Consider the following 27,190-nt stretch of genomic DNA (forward strand, 5'->3'; position numbering starts at 1 on the left):
CACCAGTCTCTTCGGACGCGTGCGTTCGAAACCTGGTCACGGCACGAAAACGTCTCTTGATGCTGTCGCCTTAACTACGACAGCTTCAGACAAGTGGCGCCGCTACCACACGGCGGGCACGGCATTTTCTTGTTGTGGATGGCCTAAAGAGACGCTTCCAATGGGAGAGCAGAGGAAATACATGTTACAGCGATTGCCGAGATATTTCCATTTCGAAGTGATCTTTGTAGTACAAAGGAAACGTATTGTCGTCGGCGCTATAACGGTAACGTGGCCGAGCGGTCTAAGGCGCTGGTTTTAGGCACCAGTCTCTTCGGAGGCGTGGGTTCGAATCCCACCGTTGCCAATTTTGACGTCTCATTTTTGTGCCGTTGCTGTGTGTTGTCGTGGGCTAGGACGCAGCTCCTGTGTCGCGCGTGTTGTGTAGGTAGAGTGGCCGAGCGGTCTAAGGCGCTGGTTTTAGGCACCAGTCACTTCGGAGGCGTGGGTTCCAACCCCACAGCTGCTAAACGTGTAATGTTTCCTGCGTCGAAGACAGCTGCACCCATTGCCCGCAAAGGAAACAGCACAACAAGGCGTGAGCGTCTGCTTCGTGAATTGTCGTAGAACAGTACGTGGAGCAACGACAGGATTTGTAGGCGCCTTTTGCTCTCGTCACTGCTGGCGTTCGTCTCCATGAAATGCGTCCAGAGGATGCCGTTCTATAACGTGAAAGAGTGTATTTCTTACAGTTGTCGTCAGTTAATCGTGGCTGGTTGCTGCGTTCGCAGGAAGAGCACTGGCGTCGTAATCCGGTGTAGTCTAGTGGCTAGGATACATGGCTCTCACCCAGGAGGCCCGGGTTCGATTCCCGGTACCGGAAACGTGAGTTTTTGTTGCTCCTCTTATGCGACTTGTCCCGACTTTGCTCGACTGACGCTACGCTGACGCGTGCACAAAGCTGCGTTAAGTATGATTCGCGGCTACACCTGACGGCGAGAGAGATGCGGCGTCTATTCACTTGTTATCGAGCCACATACCCATAGTCAAGAGGCTTGGAGGACTGCAAGACACTGCCAGGGAGGTGAATGTAGCTAACCACTCTAGTTAGTGTCCTGACAGCGCAGGCACGTTCATTTACTCGTATACACGTGATGGAGACCGTGTCTGACACTGCTGTGGCGTCCACCTTGGCCTAGGCTTTGCTGTGTATCGCCACTTGCACTCCAGCCAGCTGCCTCCGTGGGCGCGTGCGTGGCCGTGATCGTCTAGTGGTTAGGACATTGCGTTGTGGCCGCAATAACCCAGGTTCGAATCCTGGTCACGGCAATTTTGAAAGTTTTGCCTTGCTACCGTTGCAGTGACGATAGTGCACGAGTACTCGAAATCACAGTGCTTTCTTGATTTTTCACTCGTGTTCCGCAGTCCGCAGTTTGTACTACCACTTCATCGCCAACACGTAATGCCGGCGGCCGTGAGGCGCAGACGTCCGCTGCTCTCTGTAGTCGAAAAGGGCAGTTGTTTGAGGTGCGACGGATTGGATGAACAGCGGAGCAGGAAGCTGTGGCGTGCACCGTTTCTACAAATGCTAGGAACACTGGGGCCGAAGGTAGCGCAGGTAGCGTGGCCGAGCGATCTAAGGCGCTTGTTTTAGGCACCAGTCTCTTCGGACGCGTGCGTTCGAAACCTGGTCACGGCACGAAAACGTCTCTTGATGCTGTCGCCTTAACTACGACAGCTTCAGACAAGTGGCGCCGCTACCACACGGCGGGCACGGCATTTTCTTGTTGTGGATGGCCTAAAGAGACGCTTCCAATGGGAGAGCAGAGGAAATACATGTTACAGCGATTGCCGAGATATTTCCATTTCGAAGTGATCTTTGTAGTACAAAGGAAACGTATTGTCGTCGGCGCTATAACGGTAACGTGGCCGAGCGGTCTAAGGCGCTGGTTTTAGGCACCAGTCTCTTCGGAGGCGTGGGTTCGAATCCCACCGTTGCCAATTTTGACGTCTCATTTTTGTGCCGTTGCTGTGTGTTGTCGTGGGCTAGGACGCAGCTCCTGTGTCGCGCGTGTTGTGTAGGTAGAGTGGCCGAGCGGTCTAAGGCGCTGGTTTTAGGCACCAGTCACTTCGGAGGCGTGGGTTCCAACCCCACAGCTGCTAAACGTGTAATGTTTCCTGCGTCGAAGACAGCTGCACCCATTGCCCGCAAAGGAAACAGCACAACAAGGCGTGAGCGTCTGCTTCGTGAATTGTCGTAGAACAGTACGTGGAGCAACGACAGGATTTGTAGGCGCCTTTTGCTCTCGTCACTGCTGGCGTTCGTCTCCATGAAATGCGTCCAGAGGATGCCGTTCTATAACGTGAAAGAGTGTATTTCTTACAGTTGTCGTCAGTTAATCGTGGCTGGTTGCTGCGTTCGCAGGAAGAGCACTGGCGTCGTAATCCGGTGTAGTCTAGTGGCTAGGATACCTGGCTCTCACCCAGGAGGCCCGGGTTCGATTCCCGGTACCGGAAACGTGAGTTTTTGTTGCTCCTCTTATGCGACTTGTCCCGACTTTGCTCGACTGACGCTACGCTGACGCGTGCACAAAGCTGCGTTAAGTATGATTCGCGGCTACACCTGACGGCGAGAGAGATGCGGCGTCTATTCACTTGTTATCGAGCCACATACCCATAGTCAAGAGGCTTGGAGGACTGCAAGACACTGCCAGGGAGGTGAATGTAGCTAACCACTCTAGTTAGTGTCCTGACAGCGCAGGCACGTTCATTTACTCGTATACACGTGATGGAGACCGTGTCTGACACTGCTGTGGCGTCCACCTTGGCCTAGGCTTTGCTGTGTATCGCCACTTGCACTCCAGCCAGCTGCCTCCGTGGGCGCGTGCGTGGCCGTGATCGTCTAGTGGTTAGGACATTGCGTTGTGGCCGCAATAACCCAGGTTCGAATCCTGGTCACGGCAATTTTGAAAGTTTTGCCTTGCTACCGTTGCAGTGACGATAGTGCACGAGTACTCGAAATCACAGTGCTTTCTTGATTTTTCACTCGTGTTCCGCAGTCCGCAGTTTGTACTACCACTTCATCGCCAACACGTAATGCCGGCGGCCGTGAGGCGCAGACGTCCGCTGCTCTCTGTAGTCGAAAAGGGCAGTTGTTTGAGGTGCGACGGATTGGATGAACAGCGGAGCAGGAAGCTGTGGCGTGCACCGTTTCTACAAATGCTAGGAACACTGGGGCCGAAGGTAGCGCAGGTAGCGTGGCCGAGCGATCTAAGGCGCTTGTTTTAGGCACCAGTCTCTTCGGACGCGTGCGTTCGAAACCTGGTCACGGCACGAAAACGTCTCTTTTGATGCTGTCGCCTTAACTACGACAGCTTCAGACAAGTGGCGCCGCTACCACACGGCGGGCACGGCATTTTCTTGTTGTGGATGGCCTAAAGAGACGCTTCCAATGGGAGAGCAGAGGAAATACATGTTACAGCGATTGCCGAGATATTTCCATTTCGAAGTGATCTTTGTAGTACAAAGGAAACGTATTGTCGTCGGCGCTATAACGGTAACGTGGCCGAGCGGTCTAAGGCGCTGGTTTTAGGCACCAGTCTCTTCGGAGGCGTGGGTTCGAATCCCACCGTTGCCAATTTTGACGTCTCATTTTTGTGCCGTTGCTGTGTGTTGTCGTGGGCTAGGACGCAGCTCCTGTGTCGCGCGTGTTGTGTAGGTAGAGTGGCCGAGCGGTCTAAGGCGCTGGTTTTAGGCACCAGTCACTTCGGAGGCGTGGGTTCCAACCCCACAGCTGCTAAACGTGTAATGTTTCCTGCGTCGAAGACAGCTGCACCCATTGCCCGCAAAGGAAACAGCACAACAAGGCGTGAGCGTCTGCTTCGTGAATTGTCGTAGAACAGTACGTGGAGCAACGACAGGATTTGTAGGCGCCTTTTGCTCTCGTCACTGCTGGCGTTCGTCTCCATGAAATGCGTCCAGAGGATGCCGTTCTATAACGTGAAAGAGTGTATTTCTTACAGTTGTCGTCAGTTAATCGTGGCTGGTTGCTGCGTTCGCAGGAAGAGCACTGGCGTCGTAATCCGGTGTAGTCTAGTGGCTAGGATACCTGGCTCTCACCCAGGAGGCCCGGGTTCGATTCCCGGTACCGGAAACGTGAGTTTTTGTTGCTCCTCTTATGCGACTTGTCCCGACTTTGCTCGACTGACGCTACGCTGACGCGTGCACAAAGCTGCGTTAAGTATGATTCGCGGCTACACCTGACGGCGAGAGAGATGCGGCGTCTATTCACTTGTTATCGAGCCACATACCCATAGTCAAGAGGCTTGGAGGACTGCAAGACACTGCCAGGGAGGTGAATGTAGCTAACCACTCTAGTTAGTGTCCTGACAGCGCAGGCACGTTCATTTACTCGTATACACGTGATGGAGACCGTGTCTGACACTGCTGTGGCGTCCACCTTGGCCTAGGCTTTGCTGTGTATCGCCACTTGCACTCCAGCCAGCTGCCTCCGTGGGCGCGTGCGTGGCCGTGATCGTCTAGTGGTTAGGACATTGCGTTGTGGCCGCAATAACCCAGGTTCGAATCCTGGTCACGGCAATTTTGAAAGTTTTGCCTTGCTACCGTTGCAGTGACGATAGTGCACGAGTACTCGAAATCACAGTGCTTTCTTGATTTTTCACTCGTGTTCCGCAGTCCGCAGTTTGTACTACCACTTCATCGCCAACACGTAATGCCGGCGGCCGTGAGGCGCAGACGTCCGCTGCTCTCTGTAGTCGAAAAGGGCAGTGGTTTGAGGTGCGACGGATTGGATGAACAGCGGAGCAGGAAGCTGTGGCGTGCACCGTTTCTACAAATGCTAGGAACACTGGGGCCGAAGGTAGCGCAGGTAGCGTGGCCGAGCGATCTAAGGCGCTTGTTTTAGGCACCAGTCTCTTCGGACGCGTGCGTTCGAAACCTGGTCACGGCACGAAAACGTCTCTTGATGCTGTCGCCTTAACTACGACAGCTTCAGACAAGTGGCGCCGCTACCACACGGCGGGCACGGCATTTTCTTGTTGTGGATGGCCTAAAGAGACGCTTCCAATGGGAGAGCAGAGGAAATACATGTTACAGCGATTGCCGAGATATTTCCATTTCGAAGTGATCTTTGTAGTACAAAGGAAACGTATTGTCGTCGGCGCTATAACGGTAACGTGGCCGAGCGGTCTAAGGCGCTGGTTTTAGGCACCAGTCTCTTCGGAGGCGTGGGTTCGAATCCCACCGTTGCCAATTTTGACGTCTCATTTTTGTGCCGTTGCTGTGTGTTGTCGTGGGCTAGGACGCAGCTCCTGTGTCGCGCGTGTTGTGTAGGTAGAGTGGCCGAGCGGTCTAAGGCGCTGGTTTTAGGCACCAGTCACTTCGGAGGCGTGGGTTCCAACCCCACAGCTGCTAAACGTGTAATGTTTCCTGCGTCGAAGACAGCTGCACCCATTGCCCGCAAAGGAAACAGCACAACAAGGCGTGAGCGTCTGCTTCGTGAATTGTCGTAGAACAGTACGTGGAGCAACGACAGGATTTGTAGGCGCCTTTTGCTCTCGTCACTGCTGGCGTTCGTCTCCATGAAATGCGTCCAGAGGATGCCGTTCTATAACGTGAAAGAGTGTATTTCTTACAGTTGTCGTCAGTTAATCGTGGCTGGTTGCTGCGTTCGCAGGAAGAGCACTGGCGTCGTAATCCGGTGTAGTCTAGTGGCTAGGATACCTGGCTCTCACCCAGGAGGCCCGGGTTCGATTCCCGGTACCGGAAACGTGAGTTTTTGTTGCTCCTCTTATGCGACTTGTCCCGACTTTGCTCGACTGACGCTACGCTGACGCGTGCACAAAGCTGCGTTAAGTATGATTCGCGGCTACACCTGACGGCGAGAGAGATGCGGCGTCTATTCACTTGTTATCGAGCCACATACCCATAGTCAAGAGGCTTGGAGGACTGCAAGACACTGCCAGGGAGGTGAATGTAGCTAACCACTCTAGTTAGTGTCCTGACAGCGCAGGCACGTTCATTTACTCGTATACACGTGATGGAGACCGTGTCTGACACTGCTGTGGCGTCCACCTTGGCCTAGGCTTTGCTGTGTATCGCCACTTGCACTCCAGCCAGCTGCCTCCGTGGGCGCGTGCGTGGCCGTGATCGTCTAGTGGTTAGGACATTGCGTTGTGGCCGCAATAACCCAGGTTCGTATCCTGGTCACGGCAATTTTGAAAGTTTTGCCTTGCTACCGTTGCAGTGACGATAGTGCACGAGTACTCGAAATCACAGTGCTTTCTTGATTTTTCACTCGTGTTCCGCAGTCCGCAGTTTGTACTACCACTTCATCGCCAACACGTAATGCCGGCGGCCGTGAGGCGCAGACGTCCGCTGCTCTCTGTAGTCGAAAAGGGCAGTTGTTTGAGGTGCGACGGATTGGATGAACAGCGGAGCAGGAAGCTGTGGCGTGCACCGTTTCTACAAATGCTAGGAACACTGGGGCCGAAGGTAGCGCAGGTAGCGTGGCCGAGCGATCTAAGGCGCTTGTTTTAGGCACCAGTCTCTTCGGACGCGTGCGTTCGAAACCTGGTCACGGCACGAAAACGTCTCTTGATGCTGTCGCCTTAACTACGACAGCTTCAGACAAGTGGCGCCGCTACCACACGGCGGGCACGGCATTTTCTTGTTGTGGATGGCCTAAAGAGACGCTTCCAATGGGAGAGCAGAGGAAATACATGTTACAGCGATTGCCGAGATATTTCCATTTCGAAGTGATCTTTGTAGTACAAAGGAAACGTATTGTCGTCGGCGCTATAACGGTAACGTGGCCGAGCGGTCTAAGGCGCTGGTTTTAGGCACCAGTCTCTTCGGAGGCGTGGGTTCGAATCCCACCGTTGCCAATTTTGACGTCTCATTTTTGTGCCGTTGCTGTGTGTTGTCGTGGGCTAGGACGCAGCTCCTGTGTCGCGCGTGTTGTGTAGGTAGAGTGGCCGAGCGGTCTAAGGCGCTGGTTTTAGGCACCAGTCACTTCGGAGGCGTGGGTTCCAACCCCACAGCTGCTAAACGTGTAATGTTTCCTGCGTCGAAGACAGCTGCACCCATTGCCCGCAAAGGAAACAGCACAACAAGGCGTGAGCGTCTGCTTCGTGAATTGTCGTAGAACAGTACGTGGAGCAACGACAGGATTTGTAGGCGCCTTTTGCTCTCGTCACTGCTGGCGTTCGTCTCCATGAAATGCGTCCAGAGGATGCCGTTCTATAACGTGAAAGAGTGTATTTCTTACAGTTGTCGTCAGTTAATCGTGGCTGGTTGCTGCGTTCGCAGGAAGAGCACTGGCGTCGTAATCCGGTGTAGTCTAGTGGCTAGGATACATGGCTCTCACCCAGGAGGCCCGGGTTCGATTCCCGGTACCGGAAACGTGAGTTTTTGTTGCTCCTCTTATGCGACTTGTCCCGACTTTGCTCGACTGACGCTACGCTGACGCGTGCACAAAGCTGCGTTAAGTATGATTCGCGGCTACACCTGACGGCGAGAGAGATGCGGCGTCTATTCACTTGTTATCGAGCCACATACCCATAGTCAAGAGGCTTGGAGGACTGCAAGACACTGCCAGGGAGGTGAATGTAGCTAACCACTCTAGTTAGTGTCCTGACAGCGCAGGCACGTTCATTTACTCGTATACACGTGATGGAGACCGTGTCTGACACTGCTGTGGCGTCCACCTTGGCCTAGGCTTTGCTGTGTATCGCCACTTGCACTCCAGCCAGCTGCCTCCGTGGGCGCGTGCGTGGCCGTGATCGTCTAGTGGTTAGGACATTGCGTTGTGGCCGCAATAACCCAGGTTCGAATCCTGGTCACGGCAATTTTGAAAGTTTTGCCTTGCTACCGTTGCAGTGACGATAGTGCACGAGTACTCGAAATCACAGTGCTTTCTTGATTTTTCACTCGTGTTCCGCAGTCCGCAGTTTGTACTACCACTTCATCGCCAACACGTAATGCCGGCGGCCGTGAGGCGCAGACGTCCGCTGCTCTCTGTAGTCGAAAAGGGCAGTTGTTTGAGGTGCGACGGATTGGATGAACAGCGGAGCAGGAAGCTGTGGCGTGCACCGTTTCTACAAATGCTAGGAACACTGGGGCCGAAGGTAGCGCAGGTAGCGTGGCCGAGCGATCTAAGGCGCTTGTTTTAGGCACCAGTCTCTTCGGACGCGTGCGTTCGAAACCTGGTCACGGCACGAAAACGTCTCTTGATGCTGTCGCCTTAACTACGACAGCTTCAGACAAGTGGCGCCGCTACCACACGGCGGGCACGGCATTTTCTTGTTGTGGATGGCCTAAAGAGACGCTTCCAATGGGAGAGCAGAGGAAATACATGTTACAGCGATTGCCGAGATATTTCCATTTCGAAGTGATCTTTGTAGTACAAAGGAAACGTATTGTCGTCGGCGCTATAACGGTAACGTGGCCGAGCGGTCTAAGGCGCTGGTTTTAGGCACCAGTCTCTTCGGAGGCGTGGGTTCGAATCCCACCGTTGCCAATTTTGACGTCTCATTTTTGTGCCGTTGCTGTGTGTTGTCGTGGGCTAGGACGCAGCTCCTGTGTCGCGCGTGTTGTGTAGGTAGAGTGGCCGAGCGGTCTAAGGCGCTGGTTTTAGGCACCAGTCACTTCGGAGGCGTGGGTTCCAACCCCACAGCTGCTAAACGTGTAATGTTTCCTGCGTCGAAGACAGCTGCACCCATTGCCCGCAAAGGAAACAGCACAACAAGGCGTGAGCGTCTGCTTCGTGAATTGTCGTAGAACAGTACGTGGAGCAACGACAGGATTTGTAGGCGCCTTTTGCTCTCGTCACTGCTGGCGTTCGTCTCCATGAAATGCGTCCAGAGGATGCCGTTCTATAACGTGAAAGAGTGTATTTCTTACAGTTGTCGTCAGTTAATCGTGGCTGGTTGCTGCGTTCGCAGGAAGAGCACTGGCGTCGTAATCCGGTGTAGTCTAGTGGCTAGGATACCTGGCTCTCACCCAGGAGGCCCGGGTTCGATTCCCGGTACCGGAAACGTGAGTTTTTGTTGCTCCTCTTATGCGACTTGTCCCGACTTTGCTCGACTGACGCTACGCTGACGCGTGCACAAAGCTGCGTTAAGTATGATTCGCGGCTACACCTGACGGCGAGAGAGATGCGGCGTCTATTCACTTGTTATCGAGCCACATACCCATAGTCAAGAGGCTTGGAGGACTGCAAGACACTGCCAGGGAGGTGAATGTAGCTAACCACTCTAGTTAGTGTCCTGACAGCGCAGGCACGTTCATTTACTCGTATACACGTGATGGAGACCGTGTCTGACACTGCTGTGGCGTCCACCTTGGCCTAGGCTTTGCTGTGTATCGCCACTTGCACTCCAGCCAGCTGCCTCCGTGGGCGCGTGCGTGGCCGTGATCGTCTAGTGGTTAGGACATTGCGTTGTGGCCGCAATAACCCAGGTTCGAATCCTGGTCACGGCAATTTTGAAAGTTTTGCCTTGCTACCGTTGCAGTGACGATAGTGCACGAGTACTCGAAATCACAGTGCTTTCTTGATTTTTCACTCGTGTTCCGCAGTCCGCAGTTTGTACTACCACTTCATCGCCAACACGTAATGCCGGCGGCCGTGAGGCGCAGACGTCCGCTGCTCTCTGTAGTCGAAAAGGGCAGTTGTTTGAGGTGCGACGGATTGGATGAACAGCGGAGCAGGAAGCTGTGGCGTGCACCGTTTCTACAAATGCTAGGAACACTGGGGCCGAAGGTAGCGCAGGTAGCGTGGCCGAGCGATCTAAGGCGCTTGTTTTAGGCACCAGTCTCTTCGGACGCGTGCGTTCGAAACCTGGTCACGGCACGAAAACGTCTCTTTTGATGCTGTCGCCTTAACTACGACAGCTTCAGACAAGTGGCGCCGCTACCACACGGCGGGCACGGCATTTTCTTGTTGTGGATGGCCTAAAGAGACGCTTCCAATGGGAGAGCAGAGGAAATACATGTTACAGCGATTGCCGAGATATTTCCATTTCGAAGTGATCTTTGTAGTACAAAGGAAACGTATTGTCGTCGGCGCTATAACGGTAACGTGGCCGAGCGGTCTAAGGCGCTGGTTTTAGGCACCAGTCTCTTCGGAGGCGTGGGTTCGAATCCCACCGTTGCCAATTTTGACGTCTCATTTTTGTGCCGTTGCTGTGTGTTGTCGTGGGCTAGGACGCAGCTCCTGTGTCGCGCGTGTTGTGTAGGTAGAGTGGCCGAGCGGTCTAAGGCGCTGGTTTTAGGCACCAGTCACTTCGGAGGCGTGGGTTCCAACCCCACAGCTGCTAAACGTGTAATGTTTCCTGCGTCGAAGACAGCTGCACCCATTGCCCGCAAAGGAAACAGCACAACAAGGCGTGAGCGTCTGCTTCGTGAATTGTCGTAGAACAGTACGTGGAGCAACGACAGGATTTGTAGGCGCCTTTTGCTCTCGTCACTGCTGGCGTTCGTCTCCATGAAATGCGTCCAGAGGATGCCGTTCTATAACGTGAAAGAGTGTATTTCTTACAGTTGTCGTCAGTTAATCGTGGCTGGTTGCTGCGTTCGCAGGAAGAGCACTGGCGTCGTAATCCGGTGTAGTCTAGTGGCTAGGATACCTGGCTCTCACCCAGGAGGCCCGGGTTCGATTCCCGGTACCGGAAACGTGAGTTTTTGTTGCTCCTCTTATGCGACTTGTCCCGACTTTGCTCGACTGACGCTACGCTGACGCGTGCACAAAGCTGCGTTAAGTATGATTCGCGGCTACACCTGACGGCGAGAGAGATGCGGCGTCTATTCACTTGTTATCGAGCCACATACCCATAGTCAAGAGGCTTGGAGGACTGCAAGACACTGCCAGGGAGGTGAATGTAGCTAACCACTCTAGTTAGTGTCCTGACAGCGCAGGCACGTTCATTTACTCGTATACACGTGATGGAGACCGTGTCTGACACTGCTGTGGCGTCCACCTTGGCCTAGGCTTTGCTGTGTATCGCCACTTGCACTCCAGCCAGCTGCCTCCGTGGGCGCGTGCGTGGCCGTGATCGTCTAGTGGTTAGGACATTGCGTTGTGGCCGCAATAACCCAGGTTCGAATCCTGGTCACGGCAATTTTGAAAGTTTTGCCTTGCTACCGTTGCAGTGACGATAGTGCACGAGTACTCGAAATCACAGTGCTTTCTTGATTTTTCACTCGTGTTCCGCAGTCCGCAGTTTGTACTACCACTTCATCGCCAACACGTAATGCCGGCGGCCGTGAGGCGCAGACGTCCGCTGCTCTCTGTAGTCGAAAAGGGCAGTGGTTTGAGGTGCGACGGATTGGATGAACAGCGGAGCAGGAAGCTGTGGCGTGCACCGTTTCTACAAATGCTAGGAACACTGGGGCCGAAGGTAGCGCAGGTAGCGTGGCCGAGCGATCTAAGGCGCTTGTTTTAGGCACCAGTCTCTTCGGACGCGTGCGTTCGAAACCTGGTCACGGCACGAAAACGTCTCTTGATGCTGTCGCCTTAACTACGACAGCTTCAGACAAGTGGCGCCGCTACCACACGGCGGGCACGGCATTTTCTTGTTGTGGATGGCCTAAAGAGACGCTTCCAATGGGAGAGCAGAGGAAATACATGTTACAGCGATTGCCGAGATATTTCCATTTCGAAGTGATCTTTGTAGTACAAAGGAAACGTATTGTCGTCGGCGCTATAACGGTAACGTGGCCGAGCGGTCTAAGGCGCTGGTTTTAGGCACCAGTCTCTTCGGAGGCGTGGGTTCGAATCCCACCGTTGCCAATTTTGACGTCTCATTTTTGTGCCGTTGCTGTGTGTTGTCGTGGGCTAGGACGCAGCTCCTGTGTCGCGCGTGTTGTGTAGGTAGAGTGGCCGAGCGGTCTAAGGCGCTGGTTTTAGGCACCAGTCACTTCGGAGGCGTGGGTTCCAACCCCACAGCTGCTAAACGTGTAATGTTTCCTGCGTCGAAGACAGCTGCACCCATTGCCCGCAAAGGAAACAGCACAACAAGGCGTGAGCGTCTGCTTCGTGAATTGTCGTAGAACAGTACGTGGAGCAACGACAGGATTTGTAGGCGCCTTTTGCTCTCGTCACTGCTGGCGTTCGTCTCCATGAAATGCGTCCAGAGGATGCCGTTCTATAACGTGAAAGAGTGTATTTCTTACAGTTGTCGTCAGTTAATCGTGGCTGGTTGCTGCGTTCGCAGGAAGAGCACTGGCGTCGTAATCCGGTGTAGTCTAGTGGCTAGGATACCTGGCTCTCACCCAGGAGGCCCGGGTTCGATTCCCGGTACCGGAAACGTGAGTTTTTGTTGCTCCTCTTATGCGACTTGTCCCGACTTTGCTCGACTGACGCTACGCTGACGCGTGCACAAAGCTGCGTTAAGTATGATTCGCGGCTACACCTGACGGCGAGAGAGATGCGGCGTCTATTCACTTGTTATCGAGCCACATACCCATAGTCAAGAGGCTTGGAGGACTGCAAGACACTGCCAGGGAGGTGAATGTAGCTAACCACTCTAGTTAGTGTCCTGACAGCGCAGGCACGTTCATTTACTCGTATACACGTGATGGAGACCGTGTCTGACACTGCTGTGGCGTCCACCTTGGCCTAGGCTTTGCTGTGTATCGCCACTTGCACTCCAGCCAGCTGCCTCCGTGGGCGCGTGCGTGGCCGTGATCGTCTAGTGGTTAGGACATTGCGTTGTGGCCGCAATAACCCAGGTTCGAATCCTGGTCACGGCAATTTTGAAAGTTTTGCCTTGCTACCGTTGCAGTGACGATAGTGCACGAGTACTCGAAATCACAGTGCTTTCTTGATTTTTCACTCGTGTTCCGCAGTCCGCAGTTTGTACTACCACTTCATCGCCAACACGTAATGCCGGCGGCCGTGAGGCGCAGACGTCCGCTGCTCTCTGTAGTCGAAAAGGGCAGTTGTTTGAGGTGCGACGGATTGGATGAACAGCGGAGCAGGAAGCTGTGGCGTGCACCGTTTCTACAAATGCTAGGAACACTGGGGCCGAAGGTAGCGCAGGTAGCGTGGCCGAGCGATCTAAGGCGCTTGTTTTAGGCACCAGTCTCTTCGGACGCGTGCGTTCGAAACCTGGTCACGGCACGAAAACGTCTCTTTTGATGCTGTCGCCTTAACTACGACAGCTTCAGACAAGTGGCGCCGCTACCACACGGCGGGCACGGCATTTTCTTGTTGTGGATGGCCTAAAGAGACGCTTCCAATGGGAGAGCAGAGGAAATACATGTTACAGCGATTGCCGAGATATTTCCATTTCGAAGTGATCTTTGTAGTACAAAGGAAACGTATTGTCGTCGGCGCTATAACGGTAACGTGGCCGAGCGGTCTAAGGCGCTGGTTTTAGGCACCAGTCTCTTCGGAGGCGTGGGTTCGAATCCCACCGTTGCCAATTTTGACGTCTCATTTTTGTGCCGTTGCTGTGTGTTGTCGTGGGCTAGGACGCAGCTCCTGTGTCGCGCGTGTTGTGTAGGTAGAGTGGCCGAGCGGTCTAAGGCGCTGGTTTTAGGCACCAGTCACTTCGGAGGCGTGGGTTCCAACCCCACAGCTGCTAAACGTGTAATGTTTCCTGCGTCGAAGACAGCTGCACCCATTGCCCGCAAAGGAAACAGCACAACAAGGCGTGAGCGTCTGCTTCGTGAATTGTCGTAGAACAGTACGTGGAGCAACGACAGGATTTGTAGGCGCCTTTTGCTCTCGTCACTGCTGGCGTTCGTCTCCATGAAATGCGTCCAGAGGATGCCGTTCTATAACGTGAAAGAGTGTATTTCTTACAGTTGTCGTCAGTTAATCGTGGCTGGTTGCTGCGTTCGCAGGAAGAGCACTGGCGTCGTAATCCGGTGTAGTCTAGTGGCTAGGATACCTGGCTCTCACCCAGGAGGCCCGGGTTCGATTCCCGGTACCGGAAACGTGAGTTTTTGTTGCTCCTCTTATGCGACTTGTCCCGACTTTGCTCGACTGACGCTACGCTGACGCGTGCACAAAGCTGCGTTAAGTATGATTCGCGGCTACACCTGACGGCGAGAGAGATGCGGCGTCTATTCACTTGTTATCGAGCCACATACCCATAGTCAAGAGGCTTGGAGGACTGCAAGACACTGCCAGGGAGGTGAATGTAGCTAACCACTCTAGTTAGTGTCCTGACAGCGCAGGCACGTTCATTTACTCGTATACACGTGATGGAGACCGTGTCTGACACTGCTGTGGCGTCCACCTTGGCCTAGGCTTTGCTGTGTATCGCCACTTGCACTCCAGCCAGCTGCCTCCGTGGGCGCGTGCGTGGCCGTGATCGTCTAGTGGTTAGGACATTGCGTTGTGGCCGCAATAACCCAGGTTCGAATCCTGGTCACGGCAATTTTGAAAGTTTTGCCTTGCTACCGTTGCAGTGACGATAGTGCACGAGTACTCGAAATCACAGTGCTTTCTTGATTTTTCACTCGTGTTCCGCAGTCCGCAGTTTGTACTACCACTTCATCGCCAACACGTAATGCCGGCGGCCGTGAGGCGCAGACGTCCGCTGCTCTCTGTAGTCGAAAAGGGCAGTTGTTTGAGGTGCGACGGATTGGATGAACAGCGGAGCAGGAAGCTGTGGCGTGCACCGTTTCTACAAATGCTAGGAACACTGGGGCCGAAGGTAGCGCAGGTAGCGTGGCCGAGCGATCTAAGGCGCTTGTTTTAGGCACCAGTCTCTTCGGACGCGTGCGTTCGAAACCTGGTCACGGCACGAAAACGTCTCTTTTGATGCTGTCGCCTTAACTACGACAGCTTCAGACAAGTGGCGCCGCTACCACACGGCGGGCACGGCATTTTCTTGTTGTGGATGGCCTAAAGAGACGCTTCCAATGGGAGAGCAGAGGAAATACATGTTACAGCGATTGCCGAGATATTTCCATTTCGAAGTGATCTTTGTAGTACAAAGGAAACGTATTGTCGTCGGCGCTATAACGGTAACGTGGCCGAGCGGTCTAAGGCGCTGGTTTTAGGCACCAGTCTCTTCGGAGGCGTGGGTTCGAATCCCACCGTTGCCAATTTTGACGTCTCATTTTTGTGCCGTTGCTGTGTGTTGTCGTGGGCTAGGACGCAGCTCCTGTGTCGCGCGTGTTGTGTAGGTAGAGTGGCCGAGCGGTCTAAGGCGCTGGTTTTAGGCACCAGTCACTTCGGAGGCGTGGGTTCCAACCCCACAGCTGCTAAACGTGTAATGTTTCCTGCGTCGAAGACAGCTGCACCCATTGCCCGCAAAGGAAACAGCACAACAAGGCGTGAGCGTCTGCTTCGTGAATTGTCGTAGAACAGTACGTGGAGCAACGACAGGATTTGTAGGCGCCTTTTGCTCTCGTCACTGCTGGCGTTCGTCTCCATGAAATGCGTCCAGAGGATGCCGTTCTATAACGTGAAAGAGTGTATTTCTTACAGTTGTCGTCAGTTAATCGTGGCTGGTTGCTGCGTTCGCAGGAAGAGCACTGGCGTCGTAATCCGGTGTAGTCTAGTGGCTAGGATACCTGGCTCTCACCCAGGAGGCCCGGGTTCGATTCCCGGTACCGGAAACGTGAGTTTTTGTTGCTCCTCTTATGCGACTTGTCCCGACTTTGCTCGACTGACGCTACGCTGACGCGTGCACAAAGCTGCGTTAAGTATGATTCGCGGCTACACCTGACGGCGAGAGAGATGCGGCGTCTATTCACTTGTTATCGAGCCACATACCCATAGTCAAGAGGCTTGGAGGACTGCAAGACACTGCCAGGGAGGTGAATGTAGCTAACCACTCTAGTTAGTGTCCTGACAGCGCAGGCACGTTCATTTACTCGTATACACGTGATGGAGACCGTGTCTGACACTGCTGTGGCGTCCACCTTGGCCTAGGCTTTGCTGTGTATCGCCACTTGCACTCCAGCCAGCTGCCTCCGTGGGCGCGTGCGTGGCCGTGATCGTCTAGTGGTTAGGACATTGCGTTGTGGCCGCAATAACCCAGGTTCGAATCCTGGTCACGGCAATTTTGAAAGTTTTGCCTTGCTACCGTTGCAGTGACGATAGTGCACGAGTACTCGAAATCACAGTGCTTTCTTGATTTTTCACTCGTGTTCCGCAGTCCGCAGTTTGTACTACCACTTCATCGCCAACACGTAATGCCGGCGGCCGTGAGGCGCAGACGTCCGCTGCTCTCTGTAGTCGAAAAGGGCAGTGGTTTGAGGTGCGACGGATTGGATGAACAGCGGAGCAGGAAGCTGTGGCGTGCACCGTTTCTACAAATGCTAGGAACACTGGGGCCGAAGGTAGCGCAGGTAGCGTGGCCGAGCGATCTAAGGCGCTTGTTTTAGGCACCAGTCTCTTCGGACGCGTGCGTTCGAAACCTGGTCACGGCACGAAAACGTCTCTTGATGCTGTCGCCTTAACTACGACAGCTTCAGACAAGTGGCGCCGCTACCACACGGCGGGCACGGCATTTTCTTGTTGTGGATGGCCTAAAGAGACGCTTCCAATGGGAGAGCAGAGGAAATACATGTTACAGCGATTGCCGAGATATTTCCATTTCGAAGTGATCTTTGTAGTACAAAGGAAACGTATTGTCGTCGGCGCTATAACGGTAACGTGGCCGAGCGGTCTAAGGCGCTGGTTTTAGGCACCAGTCTCTTCGGAGGCGTGGGTTCGAATCCCACCGTTGCCAATTTTGACGTCTCATTTTTGTGCCGTTGCTGTGTGTTGTCGTGGGCTAGGACGCAGCTCCTGTGTCGCGCGTGTTGTGTAGGTAGAGTGGCCGAGCGGTCTAAGGCGCTGGTTTTAGGCACCAGTCACTTCGGAGGCGTGGGTTCCAACCCCACAGCTGCTAAACGTGTAATGTTTCCTGCGTCGAAGACAGCTGCACCCATTGCCCGCAAAGGAAACAGCACAACAAGGCGTGAGCGTCTGCTTCGTGAATTGTCGTAGAACAGTACGTGGAGCAACGACAGGATTTGTAGGCGCCTTTTGCTCTCGTCACTGCTGGCGTTCGTCTCCATGAAATGCGTCCAGAGGATGCCGTTCTATAACGTGAAAGAGTGTATTTCTTACAGTTGTCGTCAGTTAATCGTGGCTGGTTGCTGCGTTCGCAGGAAGAGCACTGGCGTCGTAATCCGGTGTAGTCTAGTGGCTAGGATACCTGGCTCTCACCCAGGAGGCCCGGGTTCGATTCCCGGTACCGGAAACGTGAGTTTTTGTTGCTCCTCTTATGCGACTTGTCCCGACTTTGCTCGACTGACGCTACGCTGACGCGTGCACAAAGCTGCGTTAAGTATGATTCGCGGCTACACCTGACGGCGAGAGAGATGCGGCGTCTATTCACTTGTTATCGAGCCACATACCCATAGTCAAGAGGCTTGGAGGACTGCAAGACACTGCCAGGGAGGTGAATGTAGCTAACCACTCTAGTTAGTGTCCTGACAGCGCAGGCACGTTCATTTACTCGTATACACGTGATGGAGACCGTGTCTGACACTGCTGTGGCGTCCACCTTGGCCTAGGCTTTGCTGTGTATCGCCACTTGCACTCCAGCCAGCTGCCTCCGTGGGCGCGTGCGTGGCCGTGATCGTCTAGTGGTTAGGACATTGCGTTGTGGCCGCAATAACCCAGGTTCGTATCCTGGTCACGGCAATTTTGAAAGTTTTGCCTTGCTACCGTTGCAGTGACGATAGTGCACGAGTACTCGAAATCACAGTGCTTTCTTGATTTTTCACTCGTGTTCCGCAGTCCGCAGTTTGTACTACCACTTCATCGCCAACACGTAATGCCGGCGGCCGTGAGGCGCAGACGTCCGCTGCTCTCTGTAGTCGAAAAGGGCAGTTGTTTGAGGTGCGACGGATTGGATGAACAGCGGAGCAGGAAGCTGTGGCGTGCACCGTTTCTACAAATGCTAGGAACACTGGGGCCGAAGGTAGCGCAGGTAGCGTGGCCGAGCGATCTAAGGCGCTTGTTTTAGGCACCAGTCTCTTCGGACGCGTGCGTTCGAAACCTGGTCACGGCACGAAAACGTCTCTTGATGCTGTCGCCTTAACTACGACAGCTTCAGACAAGTGGCGCCGCTACCACACGGCGGGCACGGCATTTTCTTGTTGTGGATGGCCTAAAGAGACGCTTCCAATGGGAGAGCAGAGGAAATACATGTTACAGCGATTGCCGAGATATTTCCATTTCGAAGTGATCTTTGTAGTACAAAGGAAACGTATTGTCGTCGGCGCTATAACGGTAACGTGGCCGAGCGGTCTAAGGCGCTGGTTTTAGGCACCAGTCTCTTCGGAGGCGTGGGTTCGAATCCCACCGTTGCCAATTTTGACGTCTCATTTTTGTGCCGTTGCTGTGTGTTGTCGTGGGCTAGGACGCAGCTCCTGTGTCGCGCGTGTTGTGTAGGTAGAGTGGCCGAGCGGTCTAAGGCGCTGGTTTTAGGCACCAGTCACTTCGGAGGCGTGGGTTCCAACCCCACAGCTGCTAAACGTGTAATGTTTCCTGCGTCGAAGACAGCTGCACCCATTGCCCGCAAAGGAAACAGCACAACAAGGCGTGAGCGTCTGCTTCGTGAATTGTCGTAGAACAGTACGTGGAGCAACGACAGGATTTGTAGGCGCCTTTTGCTCTCGTCACTGCTGGCGTTCGTCTCCATGAAATGCGTCCAGAGGATGCCGTTCTATAACGTGAAAGAGTGTATTTCTTACAGTTGTCGTCAGTTAATCGTGGCTGGTTGCTGCGTTCGCAGGAAGAGCACTGGCGTCGTAATCCGGTGTAGTCTAGTGGCTAGGATACCTGGCTCTCACCCAGGAGGCCCGGGTTCGATTCCCGGTACCGGAAACGTGAGTTTTTGTTGCTCCTCTTATGCGACTTGTCCCGACTTTGCTCGACTGACGCTACGCTGACGCGTGCACAAAGCTGCGTTAAGTATGATTCGCGGCTACACCTGACGGCGAGAGAGATGCGGCGTCTATTCACTTGTTATCGAGCCACATACCCATAGTCAAGAGGCTTGGAGGACTGCAAGACACTGCCAGGGAGGTGAATGTAGCTAACCACTCTAGTTAGTGTCCTGACAGCGCAGGCACGTTCATTTACTCGTATACACGTGATGGAGACCGTGTCTGACACTGCTGTGGCGTCCACCTTGGCCTAGGCTTTGCTGTGTATCGCCACTTGCACTCCAGCCAGCTGCCTCCGTGGGCGCGTGCGTGGCCGTGATCGTCTAGTGGTTAGGACATTGCGTTGTGGCCGCAATAACCCAGGTTCGAATCCTGGTCACGGCAATTTTGAAAGTTTTGCCTTGCTACCGTTGCAGTGACGATAGTGCACGAGTACTCGAAATCACAGTGCTTTCTTGATTTTTCACTCGTGTTCCGCAGTCCGCAGTTTGTACTACCACTTCATCGCCAACACGTAATGCCGGCGGCCGTGAGGCGCAGACGTCCGCTGCTCTCTGTAGTCGAAAAGGGCAGTTGTTTGAGGTGCGACGGATTGGATGAACAGCGGAGCAGGAAGCTGTGGCGTGCACCGTTTCTACAAATGCTAGGAACACTGGGGCCGAAGGTAGCGCAGGTAGCGTGGCCGAGCGATCTAAGGCGCTTGTTTTAGGCACCAGTCTCTTCGGACGCGTGCGTTCGAAACCTGGTCACGGCACGAAAACGTCTCTTGATGCTGTCGCCTTAACTACGACAGCTTCAGACAAGTGGCGCCGCTACCACACGGCGGGCACGGCATTTTCTTGTTGTGGATGGCCTAAAGAGACGCTTCCAATGGGAGAGCAGAGGAAATACATGTTACAGCGATTGCCGAGATATTTCCATTTCGAAGTGATCTTTGTAGTACAAAGGAAACGTATTGTCGTCGGCGCTATAACGGTAACGTGGCCGAGCGGTCTAAGGCGCTGGTTTTAGGCACCAGTCTCTTCGGAGGCGTGGGTTCGAATCCCACCGTTGCCAATTTTGACGTCTCATTTTTGTGCCGTTGCTGTGTGTTGTCGTGGGCTAGGACGCAGCTCCTGTGTCGCGCGTGTTGTGTAGGTAGAGTGGCCGAGCGGTCTAAGGCGCTGGTTTTAGGCACCAGTCACTTCGGAGGCGTGGGTTCCAACCCCACAGCTGCTAAACGTGTAATGTTTCCTGCGTCGAAGACAGCTGCACCCATTGCCCGCAAAGGAAACAGCACAACAAGGCGTGAGCGTCTGCTTCGTGAATTGTCGTAGAACAGTACGTGGAGCAACGACAGGATTTGTAGGCGCCTTTTGCTCTCGTCACTGCTGGCGTTCGTCTCCATGAAATGCGTCCAGAGGATGCCGTTCTATAACGTGAAAGAGTGTATTTCTTACAGTTGTCGTCAGTTAATCGTGGCTGGTTGCTGCGTTCGCAGGAAGAGCACTGGCGTCGTAATCCGGTGTAGTCTAGTGGCTAGGATACCTGGCTCTCACCCAGGAGGCCCGGGTTCGATTCCCGGTACCGGAAACGTGAGTTTTTGTTGCTCCTCTTATGCGACTTGTCCCGACTTTGCTCGACTGACGCTACGCTGACGCGTGCACAAAGCTGCGTTAAGTATGATTCGCGGCTACACCTGACGGCGAGAGAGATGCGGCGTCTATTCACTTGTTATCGAGCCACATACCCATAGTCAAGAGGCTTGGAGGACTGCAAGACACTGCCAGGGAGGTGAATGTAGCTAACCACTCTAGTTAGTGTCCTGACAGCGCAGGCACGTTCATTTACTCGTATACACGTGATGGAGACCGTGTCTGACACTGCTGTGGCGTCCACCTTGGCCTAGGCTTTGCTGTGTATCGCCACTTGCACTCCAGCCAGCTGCCTCCGTGGGCGCGTGCGTGGCCGTGATCGTCTAGTGGTTAGGACATTGCGTTGTGGCCGCAATAACCCAGGTTCGAATCCTGGTCACGGCAATTTTGAAAGTTTTGCCTTGCTACCGTTGCAGTGACGATAGTGCACGAGTACTCGAAATCACAGTGCTTTCTTGATTTTTCACTCGTGTTCCGCAGTCCGCAGTTTGTACTACCACTTCATCGCCAACACGTAATGCCGGCGGCCGTGAGGCGCAGACGTCCGCTGCTCTCTGTAGTCGAAAAGGGCAGTTGTTTGAGGTGCGACGGATTGGATGAACAGCGGAGCAGGAAGCTGTGGCGTGCACCGTTTCTACAAATGCTAGGAACACTGGGGCCGAAGGTAGCGCAGGTAGCGTGGCCGAGCGATCTAAGGCGCTTGTTTTAGGCACCAGTCTCTTCGGACGCGTGCGTTCGAAACCTGGTCACGGCACGAAAACGTCTCTTGATGCTGTCGCCTTAACTACGACAGCTTCAGACAAGTGGCGCCGCTACCACACGGCGGGCACGGCATTTTCTTGTTGTGGATGGCCTAAAGAGACGCTTCCAATGGGAGAGCAGAGGAAATACATGTTACAGCGATTGCCGAGATATTTCCATTTCGAAGTGATCTTTGTAGTACAAAGGAAACGTATTGTCGTCGGCGCTATAACGGTAACGTGGCCGAGCGGTCTAAGGCGCTGGTTTTAGGCACCAGTCTCTTCGGAGGCGTGGGTTCGAATCCCACCGTTGCCAATTTTGACGTCTCATTTTTGTGCCGTTGCTGTGTGTTGTCGTGGGCTAGGACGCAGCTCCTGTGTCGCGCGTGTTGTGTAGGTAGAGTGGCCGAGCGGTCTAAGGCGCTGGTTTTAGGCACCAGTCACTTCGGAGGCGTGGGTTCCAACCCCACAGCTGCTAAACGTGTAATGTTTCCTGCGTCGAAGACAGCTGCACCCATTGCCCGCAAAGGAAACAGCACAACAAGGCGTGAGCGTCTGCTTCGTGAATTGTCGTAGAACAGTACGTGGAGCAACGACAGGATTTGTAGGCGCCTTTTGCTCTCGTCACTGCTGGCGTTCGTCTCCATGAAATGCGTCCAGAGGATGCCGTTCTATAACGTGAAAGAGTGTATTTCTTACAGTTGTCGTCAGTTAATCGGGGCTGGTTGCTGCGTTCGCAGGAAGAGCACTGGCGTCGTAATCCGGTGTAGTCTAGTGGCTAGGATACCTGGCTCTCACCCAGGAGGCCCGGGTTCGATTCCCGGTACCGGAAACGTGAGTTTTTGTTGCTCCTCTTATGCGACTTGTCCCGACTTTGCTCGACTGACGCTACGCTGACGCGTGCACAAAGCTGCGTTAAGTATGATTCGCGGCTACACCTGACGGCGAGAGAGATGCGGCGTCTATTCACTTGTTATCGAGCCACATACCCATAGTCAAGAGGCTTGGAGGACTGCAAGACACTGCCAGGGAGGTGAATGTAGCTAACCACTCTAGTTAGTGTCCTGACAGCGCAGGCACGTTCATTTACTCGTATACACGTGATGGAGACCGTGTCTGACACTGCTGTGGCGTCCACCTTGGCCTAGGCTTTGCTGTGTATCGCCACTTGCACTCCAGCCAGCTGCCTCCGTGGGCGCGTGCGTGGCCGTGATCGTCTAGTGGTTAGGACATTGCGTTGTGGCCGCAATAACCCAGGTTCGAATCCTGGTCACGGCAATTTTGAAAGTTTTGCCTTGCTACCGTTGCAGTGACGATAGTGCACGAGTACTCGAAATCACAGTGCTTTCTTGATTTTTCACTCGTGTTCCGCAGTCCGCAGTTTGTACTACCACTTCATCGCCAACACGTAATGCCGGCGGCCGTGAGGCGCAGACGTCCGCTGCTCTCTGTAGTCGAAAAGGGCAGTGGTTTGAGGTGCGACGGATTGGATGAACAGCGGAGCAGGAAGCTGTGGCGTGCACCGTTTCTACAAATGCTAGGAACACTGGGGCCGAAGGTAGCGCAGGTAGCGTGGCCGAGCGATCTAAGGCGCTTGTTTTAGGCACCAGTCTCTTCGGACGCGTGCGTTCGAAACCTGGTCACGGCACGAAAACGTCTCTTGATGCTGTCGCCTTAACTACGACAGCTTCAGACAAGTGGCGCCGCTACCACACGGCGGGCACGGCATTTTCTTGTTGTGGATGGCCTAAAGAGACGCTTCCAATGGGAGAGCAGAGGAAATACATGTTACAGCGATTGCCGAGATATTTCCATTTCGAAGTGATCTTTGTAGTACAAAGGAAACGTATTGTCGTCGGCGCTATAACGGTAACGTGGCCGAGCGGTCTAAGGCGCTGGTTTTAGGCACCAGTCTCTTCGGAGGCGTGGGTTCGAATCCCACCGTTGCCAATTTTGACGTCTCATTTTTGTGCCGTTGCTGTGTGTTGTCGTGGGCTAGGACGCAGCTCCTGTGTCGCGCGTGTTGTGTAGGTAGAGTGGCCGAGCGGTCTAAGGCGCTGGTTTTAGGCACCAGTCACTTCGGAGGCGTGGGTTCCAACCCCACAGCTGCTAAACGTGTAATGTTTCCTGCGTCGAAGACAGCTGCACCCATTGCCCGCAAAGGAAACAGCACAACAAGGCGTGAGCGTCTGCTTCGTGAATTGTCGTAGAACAGTACGTGGAGCAACGACAGGATTTGTAGGCGCCTTTTGCTCTCGTCACTGCTGGCGTTCGTCTCCATGAAATGCGTCCAGAGGATGCCGTTCTATAACGTGAAAGAGTGTATTTCTTACAGTTGTCGTCAGTTAATCGTGGCTGGTTGCTGCGTTCGCAGGAAGAGCACTGGCGTCGTAATCCGGTGTAGTCTAGTGGCTAGGATACCTGGCTCTCACCCAGGAGGCCCGGGTTCGATTCCCGGTACCGGAAACGTGAGTTTTTGTTGCTCCTCTTATGCGACTTGTCCCGACTTTGCTCGACTGACGCTACGCTGACGCGTGCACAAAGCTGCGTTAAGTATGATTCGCGGCTACACCTGACGGCGAGAGAGATGCGGCGTCTATTCACTTGTTATCGAGCCACATACCCATAGTCAAGAGGCTTGGAGGACTGCAAGACACTGCCAGGGAGGTGAATGTAGCTAACCACTCCAGTTAGTGTCCTGACAGCGCAGGCACGTTCATTTACTCGTATACACGTGATGGAGACCGTGTCTGACACTGCTGTGGCGTCCACCTTGGCCTAGGCTTTGCTGTGTATCGCCACTTGCACTCCAGCCAGCTGCCTCCGTGGGCGCGTGCGTGGCCGTGATCGTCTAGTGGTTAGGACATTGCGTTGTGGCCGCAATAACCCAGGTTCGAATCCTGGTCACGGCAATTTTGAAAGTTTTGCCTTGCTACCGTTGCAGTGACGATAGTGCACGAGTACTCGAAATCACAGTGCTTTCTTGATTTTTCACTCGTGTTCCGCAGTCCGCAGTTTGTACTACCACTTCATCGCCAACACGTAATGCCGGCGGCCGTGAGGCGCAGACGTCCGCTGCTCTCTGTAGTCGAAAAGGGCAGTTGTTTGAGGTGCGACGGATTGGATGAACAGCGGAGCAGGAAGCTGTGGCGTGCACCGTTTCTACAAATGCTAGGAACACTGGGGCCGAAGGTAGCGCAGGTAGCGTGGCCGAGCGATCTAAGGCGCTTGTTTTAGGCACCAGTCTCTTCGGACGCGTGCGTTCGAAACCTGGTCACGGCACGAAAACGTCTCTTTTGATGCTGTCGCCTTAACTACGACAGCTTCAGACAAGTGGCGCCGCTACCACACGGCGGGCACGGCATTTTCTTGTTGTGGATGGCCTAAAGAGACGCTTCCAATGGGAGAGCAGAGGAAATACATGTTACAGCGATTGCCGAGATATTTCCATTTCGAAGTGATCTTTGTAGTACAAAGGAAACGTATTGTCGTCGGCGCTATAACGGTAACGTGGCCGAGCGGTCTAAGGCGCTGGTTTTAGGCACCAGTCTCTTCGGAGGCGTGGGTTCGAATCCCACCGTTGCCAATTTTGACGTCTCATTTTTGTGCCGTTGCTGTGTGTTGTCGTGGGCTAGGACGCAGCTCCTGTGTCGCGCGTGTTGTGTAGGTAGAGTGGCCGAGCGGTCTAAGGCGCTGGTTTTAGGCACCAGTCACTTCGGAGGCGTGGGTTCCAACCCCACAGCTGCTAAACGTGTAATGTTTCCTGCGTCGAAGACAGCTGCACCCATTGCCCGCAAAGGAAACAGCACAACAAGGCGTGAGCGTCTGCTTCGTGAATTGTCGTAGAACAGTACGTGGAGCAACGACAGGATTTGTAGGCGCCTTTTGCTCTCGTCACTGCTGGCGTTCGTCTCCATGAAATGCGTCCAGAGGATGCCGTTCTATAACGTGAAAGAGTGTATTTCTTACAGTTGTCGTCAGTTAATCGTGGCTGGTTGCTGCGTTCGCAGGAAGAGCACTGGCGTCGTAATCCGGTGTAGTCTAGTGGCTAGGATACCTGGCTCTCACCCAGGAGGCCCGGGTTCGATTCCCGGTACCGGAAACGTGAGTTTTTGTTGCTCCTCTTATGCGACTTGTCCCGACTTTGCTCGACTGACGCTACGCTGACGCGTGCACAAAGCTGCGTTAAGTATGATTCGCGGCTACACCTGACGGCGAGAGAGATGCGGCGTCTATTCACTTGTTATCGAGCCACATACCCATAGTCAAGAGGCTTGGAGGACTGCAAGACACTGCCAGGGAGGTGAATGTAGCTAACCACTCTAGTTAGTGTCCTGACAGCGCAGGCACGTTCATTTACTCGTATACACGTGATGGAGACCGTGTCTGACACTGCTGTGGCGTCCACCTTGGCCTAGGCTTTGCTGTGTATCGCCACTTGCACTCCAGCCAGCTGCCTCCGTGGGCGCGTGCGTGGCCGTGATCGTCTAGTGGTTAGGACATTGCGTTGTGGCCGCAATAACCCAGGTTCGAATCCTGGTCACGGCAATTTTGAAAGTTTTGCCTTGCTACCGTTGCAGTGACGATAGTGCACGAGTACTCGAAATCACAGTGCTTTCTTGATTTTTCACTCGTGTTCCGCAGTCCGCAGTTTGTACTACCACTTCATCGCCAACACGTAATGCCGGCGGCCGTGAGGCGCAGACGTCCGCTGCTCTCTGTAGTCGAAAAGGGCAGTGGTTTGAGGTGCGACGGATTGGATGAACAGCGGAGCAGGAAGCTGTGGCGTGCACCGTTTCTACAAATGCTAGGAACACTGGGGCCGAAGGTAGCGCAGGTAGCGTGGCCGAGCGATCTAAGGCGCTTGTTTTAGGCACCAGTCTCTTCGGACGCGTGCGTTCGAAACCTGGTCACGGCACGAAAACGTCTCTTGATGCTGTCGCCTTAACTACGACAGCTTCAGACAAGTGGCGCCGCTACCACACGGCGGGCACGGCATTTTCTTGTTGTGGATGGCCTAAAGAGACGCTTCCAATGGGAGAGCAGAGGAAATACATGTTACAGCGATTGCCGAGATATTTCCATTTCGAAGTGATCTTTGTAGTACAAAGGAAACGTATTGTCGTCGGCACTATAACGGTAACGTGGCCGAGCGGTCTAAGGCGCTGGTTTTAGGCACCAGTCTCTTCGGAGGCGTGGGTTCGAATCCCACCGTTGCCAATTTTGACGTCTCATTTTTGTGCCGTTGCTGTGTGTTGTCGTGGGCTAGGACGCAGCTCCTGTGTCGCGCGTGTTGTGTAGGTAGAGTGGCCGAGCGGTCTAAGGCGCTGGTTTTAGGCACCAGTCACTTCGGAGGCGTGGGTTCCAACCCCACAGCTGCTAAACGTGTAATGTTTCCTGCGTCGAAGACAGCTGCACCCATTGCCCGCAAAGGAAACAGCACAACAAGGCGTGAGCGTCTGCTTCGTGAATTGTCGTAGAACAGTACGTGGAGCAACGACAGGATTTGTAGGCGCCTTTTGCTCTCGTCACTGCTGGCGTTCGTCTCCATGAAATGCGTCCAGAGGATGCCGTTCTATAACGTGAAAGAGTGTATTTCTTACAGTTGTCGTCAGTTAATCGTGGCTGGTTGCTGCGTTCGCAGGAAGAGCACTGGCGTCGTAATCCGGTGTAGTCTAGTGGCTAGGATACCTGGCTCTCACCCAGGAGGCCCGGGTTCGATTCCCGGTACCGGAAACGTGAGTTTTTGTTGCTCCTCTTATGCGACTTGTCCCGACTTTGCTCGACTGACGCTACGCTGACGCGTGCACAAAGCTGCGTTAAGTATGATTCGCGGCTACACCTGACGGCGAGAGAGATGCGGCGTCTATTCACTTGTTATCGAGCCACATACCCATAGTCAAGAGGCTT

General features: G+C 54.0%; 50 non-coding genes across 50 annotated transcripts; all 50 read left to right on the top strand.

The window, feature by feature from the left end:
- The first annotated feature begins 264 nt into the window (after window positions 1–264).
- Trnal-uag (transfer RNA leucine (anticodon UAG)) lies at window positions 265–346 on the top strand. The gene has a single exon. It is a non-coding gene; the product is annotated as a tRNA-Leu (tRNA).
- Window positions 347–790: 444 nt separating this feature from the next.
- Window positions 791–862, top strand: Trnae-cuc (transfer RNA glutamic acid (anticodon CUC)). The gene has a single exon. It is a non-coding gene; the product is annotated as a tRNA-Glu (tRNA).
- Window positions 863–1,236: 374 nt separating this feature from the next.
- On the top strand, window positions 1,237–1,308 carry Trnah-gug (transfer RNA histidin (anticodon GUG)). The gene has a single exon. It is a non-coding gene; the product is annotated as a tRNA-His (tRNA).
- A 590-nt stretch (window positions 1,309–1,898) lies between these two features.
- Trnal-uag (transfer RNA leucine (anticodon UAG)) lies at window positions 1,899–1,980 on the top strand. The gene has a single exon. It is a non-coding gene; the product is annotated as a tRNA-Leu (tRNA).
- A 444-nt stretch (window positions 1,981–2,424) lies between these two features.
- On the top strand, window positions 2,425–2,496 carry Trnae-cuc (transfer RNA glutamic acid (anticodon CUC)). The gene has a single exon. It is a non-coding gene; the product is annotated as a tRNA-Glu (tRNA).
- Window positions 2,497–2,870: 374 nt separating this feature from the next.
- On the top strand, window positions 2,871–2,942 carry Trnah-gug (transfer RNA histidin (anticodon GUG)). Its single transcript has one exon. It is a non-coding gene; the product is annotated as a tRNA-His (tRNA).
- Window positions 2,943–3,534: 592 nt separating this feature from the next.
- Window positions 3,535–3,616, top strand: Trnal-uag (transfer RNA leucine (anticodon UAG)). Its single transcript has one exon. It is a non-coding gene; the product is annotated as a tRNA-Leu (tRNA).
- A 444-nt stretch (window positions 3,617–4,060) lies between these two features.
- Window positions 4,061–4,132, top strand: Trnae-cuc (transfer RNA glutamic acid (anticodon CUC)). Its single transcript has one exon. It is a non-coding gene; the product is annotated as a tRNA-Glu (tRNA).
- Window positions 4,133–4,506: 374 nt separating this feature from the next.
- On the top strand, window positions 4,507–4,578 carry Trnah-gug (transfer RNA histidin (anticodon GUG)). Its single transcript has one exon. It is a non-coding gene; the product is annotated as a tRNA-His (tRNA).
- Window positions 4,579–5,168: 590 nt separating this feature from the next.
- On the top strand, window positions 5,169–5,250 carry Trnal-uag (transfer RNA leucine (anticodon UAG)). The gene has a single exon. It is a non-coding gene; the product is annotated as a tRNA-Leu (tRNA).
- A 444-nt stretch (window positions 5,251–5,694) lies between these two features.
- Trnae-cuc (transfer RNA glutamic acid (anticodon CUC)) lies at window positions 5,695–5,766 on the top strand. Its single transcript has one exon. It is a non-coding gene; the product is annotated as a tRNA-Glu (tRNA).
- Window positions 5,767–6,140: 374 nt separating this feature from the next.
- Trnah-gug (transfer RNA histidin (anticodon GUG)) lies at window positions 6,141–6,212 on the top strand. Its single transcript has one exon. It is a non-coding gene; the product is annotated as a tRNA-His (tRNA).
- A 590-nt stretch (window positions 6,213–6,802) lies between these two features.
- On the top strand, window positions 6,803–6,884 carry Trnal-uag (transfer RNA leucine (anticodon UAG)). Its single transcript has one exon. It is a non-coding gene; the product is annotated as a tRNA-Leu (tRNA).
- A 444-nt stretch (window positions 6,885–7,328) lies between these two features.
- Trnae-cuc (transfer RNA glutamic acid (anticodon CUC)) lies at window positions 7,329–7,400 on the top strand. The gene has a single exon. It is a non-coding gene; the product is annotated as a tRNA-Glu (tRNA).
- Window positions 7,401–7,774: 374 nt separating this feature from the next.
- On the top strand, window positions 7,775–7,846 carry Trnah-gug (transfer RNA histidin (anticodon GUG)). Its single transcript has one exon. It is a non-coding gene; the product is annotated as a tRNA-His (tRNA).
- Window positions 7,847–8,436: 590 nt separating this feature from the next.
- Trnal-uag (transfer RNA leucine (anticodon UAG)) lies at window positions 8,437–8,518 on the top strand. Its single transcript has one exon. It is a non-coding gene; the product is annotated as a tRNA-Leu (tRNA).
- A 444-nt stretch (window positions 8,519–8,962) lies between these two features.
- Trnae-cuc (transfer RNA glutamic acid (anticodon CUC)) lies at window positions 8,963–9,034 on the top strand. Its single transcript has one exon. It is a non-coding gene; the product is annotated as a tRNA-Glu (tRNA).
- Window positions 9,035–9,408: 374 nt separating this feature from the next.
- On the top strand, window positions 9,409–9,480 carry Trnah-gug (transfer RNA histidin (anticodon GUG)). Its single transcript has one exon. It is a non-coding gene; the product is annotated as a tRNA-His (tRNA).
- A 592-nt stretch (window positions 9,481–10,072) lies between these two features.
- On the top strand, window positions 10,073–10,154 carry Trnal-uag (transfer RNA leucine (anticodon UAG)). The gene has a single exon. It is a non-coding gene; the product is annotated as a tRNA-Leu (tRNA).
- A 444-nt stretch (window positions 10,155–10,598) lies between these two features.
- Trnae-cuc (transfer RNA glutamic acid (anticodon CUC)) lies at window positions 10,599–10,670 on the top strand. Its single transcript has one exon. It is a non-coding gene; the product is annotated as a tRNA-Glu (tRNA).
- Window positions 10,671–11,044: 374 nt separating this feature from the next.
- Trnah-gug (transfer RNA histidin (anticodon GUG)) lies at window positions 11,045–11,116 on the top strand. Its single transcript has one exon. It is a non-coding gene; the product is annotated as a tRNA-His (tRNA).
- A 590-nt stretch (window positions 11,117–11,706) lies between these two features.
- On the top strand, window positions 11,707–11,788 carry Trnal-uag (transfer RNA leucine (anticodon UAG)). Its single transcript has one exon. It is a non-coding gene; the product is annotated as a tRNA-Leu (tRNA).
- Window positions 11,789–12,232: 444 nt separating this feature from the next.
- Trnae-cuc (transfer RNA glutamic acid (anticodon CUC)) lies at window positions 12,233–12,304 on the top strand. Its single transcript has one exon. It is a non-coding gene; the product is annotated as a tRNA-Glu (tRNA).
- A 374-nt stretch (window positions 12,305–12,678) lies between these two features.
- On the top strand, window positions 12,679–12,750 carry Trnah-gug (transfer RNA histidin (anticodon GUG)). The gene has a single exon. It is a non-coding gene; the product is annotated as a tRNA-His (tRNA).
- A 592-nt stretch (window positions 12,751–13,342) lies between these two features.
- Window positions 13,343–13,424, top strand: Trnal-uag (transfer RNA leucine (anticodon UAG)). The gene has a single exon. It is a non-coding gene; the product is annotated as a tRNA-Leu (tRNA).
- Window positions 13,425–13,868: 444 nt separating this feature from the next.
- On the top strand, window positions 13,869–13,940 carry Trnae-cuc (transfer RNA glutamic acid (anticodon CUC)). The gene has a single exon. It is a non-coding gene; the product is annotated as a tRNA-Glu (tRNA).
- A 374-nt stretch (window positions 13,941–14,314) lies between these two features.
- Window positions 14,315–14,386, top strand: Trnah-gug (transfer RNA histidin (anticodon GUG)). The gene has a single exon. It is a non-coding gene; the product is annotated as a tRNA-His (tRNA).
- A 592-nt stretch (window positions 14,387–14,978) lies between these two features.
- On the top strand, window positions 14,979–15,060 carry Trnal-uag (transfer RNA leucine (anticodon UAG)). The gene has a single exon. It is a non-coding gene; the product is annotated as a tRNA-Leu (tRNA).
- Window positions 15,061–15,504: 444 nt separating this feature from the next.
- Window positions 15,505–15,576, top strand: Trnae-cuc (transfer RNA glutamic acid (anticodon CUC)). The gene has a single exon. It is a non-coding gene; the product is annotated as a tRNA-Glu (tRNA).
- Window positions 15,577–15,950: 374 nt separating this feature from the next.
- Window positions 15,951–16,022, top strand: Trnah-gug (transfer RNA histidin (anticodon GUG)). The gene has a single exon. It is a non-coding gene; the product is annotated as a tRNA-His (tRNA).
- Window positions 16,023–16,612: 590 nt separating this feature from the next.
- On the top strand, window positions 16,613–16,694 carry Trnal-uag (transfer RNA leucine (anticodon UAG)). Its single transcript has one exon. It is a non-coding gene; the product is annotated as a tRNA-Leu (tRNA).
- Window positions 16,695–17,138: 444 nt separating this feature from the next.
- Trnae-cuc (transfer RNA glutamic acid (anticodon CUC)) lies at window positions 17,139–17,210 on the top strand. Its single transcript has one exon. It is a non-coding gene; the product is annotated as a tRNA-Glu (tRNA).
- Window positions 17,211–17,584: 374 nt separating this feature from the next.
- Window positions 17,585–17,656, top strand: Trnah-gug (transfer RNA histidin (anticodon GUG)). The gene has a single exon. It is a non-coding gene; the product is annotated as a tRNA-His (tRNA).
- A 590-nt stretch (window positions 17,657–18,246) lies between these two features.
- Trnal-uag (transfer RNA leucine (anticodon UAG)) lies at window positions 18,247–18,328 on the top strand. The gene has a single exon. It is a non-coding gene; the product is annotated as a tRNA-Leu (tRNA).
- Window positions 18,329–18,772: 444 nt separating this feature from the next.
- Window positions 18,773–18,844, top strand: Trnae-cuc (transfer RNA glutamic acid (anticodon CUC)). The gene has a single exon. It is a non-coding gene; the product is annotated as a tRNA-Glu (tRNA).
- Window positions 18,845–19,218: 374 nt separating this feature from the next.
- Window positions 19,219–19,290, top strand: Trnah-gug (transfer RNA histidin (anticodon GUG)). The gene has a single exon. It is a non-coding gene; the product is annotated as a tRNA-His (tRNA).
- Window positions 19,291–19,880: 590 nt separating this feature from the next.
- Window positions 19,881–19,962, top strand: Trnal-uag (transfer RNA leucine (anticodon UAG)). Its single transcript has one exon. It is a non-coding gene; the product is annotated as a tRNA-Leu (tRNA).
- A 444-nt stretch (window positions 19,963–20,406) lies between these two features.
- Trnae-cuc (transfer RNA glutamic acid (anticodon CUC)) lies at window positions 20,407–20,478 on the top strand. The gene has a single exon. It is a non-coding gene; the product is annotated as a tRNA-Glu (tRNA).
- Window positions 20,479–20,852: 374 nt separating this feature from the next.
- Window positions 20,853–20,924, top strand: Trnah-gug (transfer RNA histidin (anticodon GUG)). The gene has a single exon. It is a non-coding gene; the product is annotated as a tRNA-His (tRNA).
- Window positions 20,925–21,514: 590 nt separating this feature from the next.
- Trnal-uag (transfer RNA leucine (anticodon UAG)) lies at window positions 21,515–21,596 on the top strand. Its single transcript has one exon. It is a non-coding gene; the product is annotated as a tRNA-Leu (tRNA).
- A 444-nt stretch (window positions 21,597–22,040) lies between these two features.
- Trnae-cuc (transfer RNA glutamic acid (anticodon CUC)) lies at window positions 22,041–22,112 on the top strand. The gene has a single exon. It is a non-coding gene; the product is annotated as a tRNA-Glu (tRNA).
- Window positions 22,113–22,486: 374 nt separating this feature from the next.
- Trnah-gug (transfer RNA histidin (anticodon GUG)) lies at window positions 22,487–22,558 on the top strand. Its single transcript has one exon. It is a non-coding gene; the product is annotated as a tRNA-His (tRNA).
- A 590-nt stretch (window positions 22,559–23,148) lies between these two features.
- Trnal-uag (transfer RNA leucine (anticodon UAG)) lies at window positions 23,149–23,230 on the top strand. Its single transcript has one exon. It is a non-coding gene; the product is annotated as a tRNA-Leu (tRNA).
- Window positions 23,231–23,674: 444 nt separating this feature from the next.
- Window positions 23,675–23,746, top strand: Trnae-cuc (transfer RNA glutamic acid (anticodon CUC)). Its single transcript has one exon. It is a non-coding gene; the product is annotated as a tRNA-Glu (tRNA).
- A 374-nt stretch (window positions 23,747–24,120) lies between these two features.
- Trnah-gug (transfer RNA histidin (anticodon GUG)) lies at window positions 24,121–24,192 on the top strand. Its single transcript has one exon. It is a non-coding gene; the product is annotated as a tRNA-His (tRNA).
- Window positions 24,193–24,784: 592 nt separating this feature from the next.
- Window positions 24,785–24,866, top strand: Trnal-uag (transfer RNA leucine (anticodon UAG)). Its single transcript has one exon. It is a non-coding gene; the product is annotated as a tRNA-Leu (tRNA).
- A 444-nt stretch (window positions 24,867–25,310) lies between these two features.
- On the top strand, window positions 25,311–25,382 carry Trnae-cuc (transfer RNA glutamic acid (anticodon CUC)). Its single transcript has one exon. It is a non-coding gene; the product is annotated as a tRNA-Glu (tRNA).
- A 374-nt stretch (window positions 25,383–25,756) lies between these two features.
- On the top strand, window positions 25,757–25,828 carry Trnah-gug (transfer RNA histidin (anticodon GUG)). Its single transcript has one exon. It is a non-coding gene; the product is annotated as a tRNA-His (tRNA).
- Window positions 25,829–26,418: 590 nt separating this feature from the next.
- Window positions 26,419–26,500, top strand: Trnal-uag (transfer RNA leucine (anticodon UAG)). The gene has a single exon. It is a non-coding gene; the product is annotated as a tRNA-Leu (tRNA).
- A 444-nt stretch (window positions 26,501–26,944) lies between these two features.
- Trnae-cuc (transfer RNA glutamic acid (anticodon CUC)) lies at window positions 26,945–27,016 on the top strand. Its single transcript has one exon. It is a non-coding gene; the product is annotated as a tRNA-Glu (tRNA).
- The last annotated feature ends 174 nt before the right edge of the window (window positions 27,017–27,190 follow it).

This window comes from Schistocerca gregaria, unplaced genomic scaffold (genome assembly GCF_023897955.1).
Source record: "Schistocerca gregaria isolate iqSchGreg1 unplaced genomic scaffold, iqSchGreg1.2 ptg001369l, whole genome shotgun sequence".
NCBI classification, from domain to species: Eukaryota; Metazoa; Arthropoda; class Insecta; order Orthoptera; family Acrididae; genus Schistocerca; species Schistocerca gregaria.